Source organism: Hemitrygon akajei, chromosome 7, assembly GCF_048418815.1.
Source record: "Hemitrygon akajei chromosome 7, sHemAka1.3, whole genome shotgun sequence".
Taxonomy (NCBI): Eukaryota; Metazoa; Chordata; class Chondrichthyes; order Myliobatiformes; family Dasyatidae; genus Hemitrygon; species Hemitrygon akajei.
The window spans coordinates 31,997,767-32,003,766 of record NC_133130.1 but is presented as its reverse complement, the minus strand read 5'-3'; the positions used below and the strand labels follow the sequence as shown (position 1 = coordinate 32,003,766).

General features: G+C 44.3%; 1 protein-coding gene across 3 annotated transcripts in view; it reads left to right on the top strand.

Moving 5' to 3' along the window:
• Positions 1–5,317: 5,317 nt before the first annotated feature.
• Positions 5,318–6,000, top strand: part of LOC140730328 (regulator of G-protein signaling 7) — a 463,821-nt gene continuing 463,138 nt past the window's right edge. For all 3 annotated transcript variants that reach the window (XM_073050595.1, XM_073050593.1, XM_073050594.1), the window contains exon 1: positions 5,318–5,520. The gene's annotated coding sequence lies outside the window, so the exon portion shown is untranslated. The remainder of the gene's footprint in view (positions 5,521–6,000) is intronic.

Sequence of the window (6,000 nt, the reverse complement as noted above, 5' to 3'; positions counted from 1 at the left end):
TGATTTATTATCATTGGTTTTTTTTCTTCTTTTATATTATGTATTGCATTGAACTTCTCTGCTATGTTAACAAATTTCATGACATATGCCGGTGATAATAAACCTGATTTTGAATAATCAGCTAGCTCTTTCAAAGGGCTGGGACATACAGTACATGATGGACTGAACAAACTCTCCTATCCTGAATAAGCCTGCGATTGGTAAAATACTGAAATTCTTTGTCATTCCCCTGGGTCTCTCCATCATATTCTTCTAAGGCTCCTTCAGTTCACTCTGCATGTCTAAGAGAACATCAGAGCAAATTACAATTAAAAATTGTCATGGTCCGGTTCATAATGTCCGCATTCTGGCTCACGGTCTGGTCCAGGGACTCCAGACTCCAGGTCTTTCGGAGTTCCCTTGTCTCACTTGGGCTTAATCGTAGGCACCTGATTCTCATCTTGGGGCTGGGAATATAAATGGCCCTGGGGTTGAGGCTGGTGGGGGGAAACAGGATCCTGTTCTGGACTCTGTGGGGGATTGTCTTGTCAGTATCCTGCCCTAGGTGCTGTGGGGTTTGTCAGACTGTCTTGCAATTACCCTACAGTGGGATCTGTCCCTCCTGGTCCTTGCCTCTGTTGGGTAAGTCAGGCTGTCATTGCTGTTACCCTGAGGCTGGACTGTTCCCTTCCTTTGCTGTGAAGCCTGCCCTGCAACCTATGCCTAGGGCCCTGCCTTGTCTCTGCCTGGGGCCCTGCCTTGTCTCTGCCTGGGGCCCTGCCTTGTTTGGAACTGTCTGTCTGTGTCCATGCCTTTGGTAGGTAGGTCTGGCTGTTTTGTAGCTACCTAGTGTTGGGAACTGCCTTGTTGCATTCAGCGTTCTGTGTACTGAGTCCTGGCCCTATGTCCTGTACCCAAGGAGGGGTCCTGGCTTGGTGTTCCAGGTTCCTGTTTCTCCCTTGACTCTGTGTTCCTGTTCTCCCTCAACCCAGGCTCTGTTCTCTTGTCGATGTGCCTCACCCAGCCTGGTGCTGAGATTCTCTTGTCCTGTACAGGAGTCTCGCGTCCAGTCCTGTGCCACTCCTCATCCTATAGCCGCGTCTTGTCCTCGCCTGGTTCTGGAGTCTGAGCCTGAGTCAAGACTCAGGTTCTGGGTCCTTGTCCAGTCTCTGGCTTGGAGTCCAAGCCCAGGCTCCTAGTTCCCAGTTTCATGTCCTGGTTCTGCTATCCTCGTCAAGTCCAAGCCCAGGCCCCAAATCCTTGTCTCGTCTGGGGCCATTGTCATGCCCAGCATCCTTTCTTCCTCACTTCCCTTGCTTCCTTCTCATGCCTAGTCCTGTTCCTGGTAGTTCAGTGTCTGTGTCTTGCTTTTGGGTCCACTCCCAATGCCCCCATTATGACAAAAATCTCCTCTGTTCTGCCATGAATATATGTGGCTCTAGTTCAAGGCTACTTGCCCACTCAGTGCATGTATTCCATGCTTTTATGAGAACTGGATTTTGATGAATTGTCTTATTCTAGCTCATTCAGAAATCGCTGCTAAGACCTTGCACCTTCTGATGTCATTGGAACATTGGTCATATACAAAGAGGGGCTGTATAATAGTGCAACAGGCTTGGGAGGCTAAGTTGTGATTCCTACTCCTGTTATATAAATCCATATGTACATTTATTAAGCCAAAAGAGACAAAGACCAGGACAGTGAAATTGATCTTTGCCAGTAGAACTTCAACAGCTAGTTTAGCACTATTCTTGATTGACTTTAATTTTATCCAGCTTTTATTTGAATATCAAATATAAAGGAAACCGGCCTTTAAAATATCCCAGCAATGCAATTAAAGCATCTACTTGCCTGATCTCCACTCAGAATTATCAAGTTCAAGTGTCTTAGGATTCCACCCATAAACTATGCCAGTGGAGTTCTGGTAGTGCCATGAATATTTCATAAATAACCTTTTTAATTACATTAGAAGCCCTATCATATTCTGATCCTTTGAAAGCCAGAAGTGATGCAAATTGAATATTACGATATATGCTTTGTTAGAAGCAGTTATGATTTCCACTGAGCAGTCTTTTCTCAGCATTATGATTCTCCCATCAATAAATGTTTCAACACATGAGCATTTACTCGAGTATTACCAATACTACTTTATATTTTCTAAGTTAAGTGTCACTAAAATTGGAAAAACAGTTGCATTCTTTGCCATAAATGAAGCTCCAATTCCACTGTGCTTAACAAACATCACTGGCATCTATGGCATTTACTGTGTTTAGCAAATTAATTAGCATTCCAGACTTTCACATATTTAGAGACTCAATCTACAACTGCTAACCTTGACATCAGGACTGTGTGTGTTACTCATGCAGATCAAAGCAGCTTACTTCATTGACAACCTAGCCATCACCATCAAAGGCCATTATTTCTATCTGTGGTGTACTGTGTCCCATTTGTAGTAACCTGGAAAAGGTAATAAGACATACCTGCTGTCTCTATCACAAGAAAAGTTCAGGAGCAGGCCTCAAGACTGACCTGTCATTGAACATGACCATGGGTGATCTGCCAAGCCTCAATTCCTCTTATGTCAATTTCCTATTGTCCTCAATTCCTTGATCTGGCAAAAATATATTGAACTCCTCTTTAAATACCCTCAGTGATTTATTTTTCAACCCCTTAGGATGGAGAATTCCAGAGATTCACCATCCTCTGCAAGCTGAAACCCCTATGCATCAGAGATTTAAATAAATGTCTCCTAATCTTATCTATCAGAAAATAAAATATATCAGCTTCAATACATAGATACATCACTACCTGCAGGTTCTCCCACCGGCACCTTGTCCTGACTTGGAAATGTATCAACATTCCTTCATCACTGTTGGGCCTAAACTATGGAATACACTCCCTAACAGTATTGTGGGAGTACTCGATAATGGAGACATCAGTGGTTCAGAGAACTGGGTCGGTACCAGCTTTGCAATGAAAAAAGAAACCATCCCTAGCAGTGCCTTCCGTGCAACTTCCACTCTCTGTCTAATAAAAAAACAGCCTGTGACAATCCTCCGATAATTTACTCCAATCACCTTAAAAGCATGCCCTCTTGCAGTAGTCATTGCTGCTCTGGGAGAAAGGAACTGGCTATCCTCCCTATCTATTCATCTCTTATACACTTACACACATCTATCAACTCACCTCTCTTCCTCTTTTGCTCCAAAACAAATCTCCCTAGCTCACTCAGCACCCTGGTAAATCTCCTCTGTACACAATCAAAAGCTTCCATATTCATCTTACAATAAGGCAACAAGAACGTAACTCAATTCTCCCAGTGTGGTATAACCATAGTTATATAGAGCTGCAAAATTACCTTCCCCCATCCCACTTCCACTCTGCCTCCTCTTCCAGCTGCCTATCACCTCTCTCATGATTCTGCCTTCTTCTACTTCCCATAGTGCTTTTCCCCTTACATTCCTTCTTCACCTCTCTGGCCTATCCCCTCCCTGCTTCCCTTTCCCCACCCCTTGATCTTTCCTCTGATTGGTTCTTCACCTGGCACCTTCCACCCTCCCCCCACCTTCTTTATAGGGCCCCTGCCCCCTCCTTCTTCAGTCAGTCCTGACAAAGGGTCTCGGCCCGAAACATTGACTGCTTGTTTCCATGGGTGTTGCCCGACCTGCTGAGTTCCTCCAGATTGTTTGTACGTGCAAAATTACCTTGTAGCTCTTGAACTCAATCCTCCAACTAATAAAGGCCAATGAAACTGCATGGCAACTTTGAGGGATCTATGTTCATGGACCATAAGATCCCTTTGTTCCTCTACAATGCTAAGAATCCTGCCTTTGATATTGTACTCTGCCTTCCAGTTTGACCTCCCAAAAGCATCACTTCACACTTTCCCAGATTGAACTCCATCAACTGCTTCTCATCCCAGTTTTTTTTTCTTACCAAAGAGTGAGTATAAGAAGAAGGAAGTGGAATTTTGAATTGTGGAGGCATGGGCTGGAGTATCTCTGGCTCAATTGCATTTTGTCTTCCTGAGCTCTCGTTTTGAGAAGAGTGCAGTCAGCATTTCATGCTGAAACAGTCCTGCTGAAGGGTCTCGGCCCAAAATGTCGACTGCACTCTTTTCCAGAGATGCTGCCAGGCCTGCTGAGTTCCTCCAGTATTTTGTATGTGTTGCTAACAATGGTATGTGGTAAATTAGAGCACAGGCACACAGGAAGGATAGAATAAGAAGGACAGATCCAAGGACAGAGCAGTAAGCTTGTCATGCCTGCCTTGCCATTCCAAATGATTAATACTAGTCTTTGCAGGACTTATAATCCTCAATTCCACAGTGTAATCCCACCTTATATCTAATTAACTTGTCTCCTATGTCCTTGGGGACAAGAATTCCAGAGAATCACCACCCTTTGAGAGAAGAGATTTCTATGCACCTTGGTTTTAAATGACCTATCCTTTACTTGTCAGTCCAACAAGTATAAAACCATTCGACATTTACTCTGTCAGGCCTTTTATGATCATATTTTTTTTAAATATTCTTCCCAACCAACAAATAAACAGAAACTGTCTAACCTCTTTTGAACAAACAAGACTCCTATCCCAGGAATAAACCTACTGAATCTCTGTTGGAGTGCTTCCAATGTGACTTGACTTTTTTTTATGGAAGGGGATGATAACTGTGCTTGTTAATCCAGGCTTGGCCTAATACAATTGTAAGTAAACCTCTCTATTCTTAAAACTTTGCAACAAAGATCAACTGCTTGCAGCTCTGCCTGGTAACTTTTTGTGATTGATGTAAAGGAATACTTAGATCTCTCTGAATTTCACTCATTTAGGAGATACTGGAGTACATTGGTCTTGTCAGAGTGGTCCGTCTTATGAAGAGCTAAATGATTAAAAGAGAATGGTTTGGTAAAGGAACTCTTACAGTGTCTTGTAATAGTTATTTTATGGATCATTTTAACTGCTATTTTTAGCTGTAAATTCAGTGATACTCAGGTTTATCGAAAACAGTTACTGGGAATATTCAGCAAGTTACAGTTGTACATCCTTTGTAAGGTTGATCAAGAAGCCACAATTGGATGAATAAAAAACAAACAACTTGGAGCGATGCACGGCTTGAGGAAGATATAGAGGTTTTACATCGGCAGCTTGCAGTCCTAATGAAACATCATCAATCACTTCCAGTCATCTGACTGTAGTTTTAAGAAAGTAATTCAGGTAGGGGACGAGACAAGATCTTTCCTGTCGCTCGGCACCCCGGAGCGCGAGCCAATTGTTAGCAGTGAGGCTCGTATTCCGCGCGCCCGTGCGTCCCGGGAACGCGAGCGGGAGGTGGGGAGAGCTCGTGCCCAGCAGGGAGCGCGGGCTGCAACACATCTCCAGAAATAAGGCTGACAGAGGGAGGGAGAGAAAGGGAAAAAAAAAGCCTTGCCCTCTCGGAGCCTCGCTGCAAATCGCAAATGAATTGTCTGAGGCCGGGATCGGGTGCAAGCGTTGCAGAGATCAGGACTTTTGGCTGTTATCGTGCAGTCTGCTGTGCTTGAGGTAAATGCTAGCGGCTCTATATCCAAATCTTGGGGGGAAAGGGAGAGGTAAAGGGAATCGAAGCCTTTGGCAGCGACCCTCGATGCTGGATTTGTTTGCATTTATTGTTCCTCTTATACTGCTTGCTTTCTTGCATATTTTGGTCGCTGTCTATGGTGCTGAAGGCGCTGCCTGACTCGGGCTCACTGCGCGAAGGAACCCAACTGTCTTTCGGTGTTGGGGGAACAGCCTAAATGTTCTGCCTGTTATCCAGCGCGAAACAACCCGCTGGAGCAACACACCCCGCCGCATGCACTCGCGATGTGAACAGCAGGACTAGGAATTTGCAAATAAAGGCAGCGATGAAACATGGGCAGCATGCCGCGAATGAACAGTGCAATTTCGATGATATATTTTGCGATCTGCTGCATTAGAGAACACTCATTTGGTTTGTCCCTTCGCGCTTTCCATTTCTTTCAGCTAGCATTACCTTTACTGTCA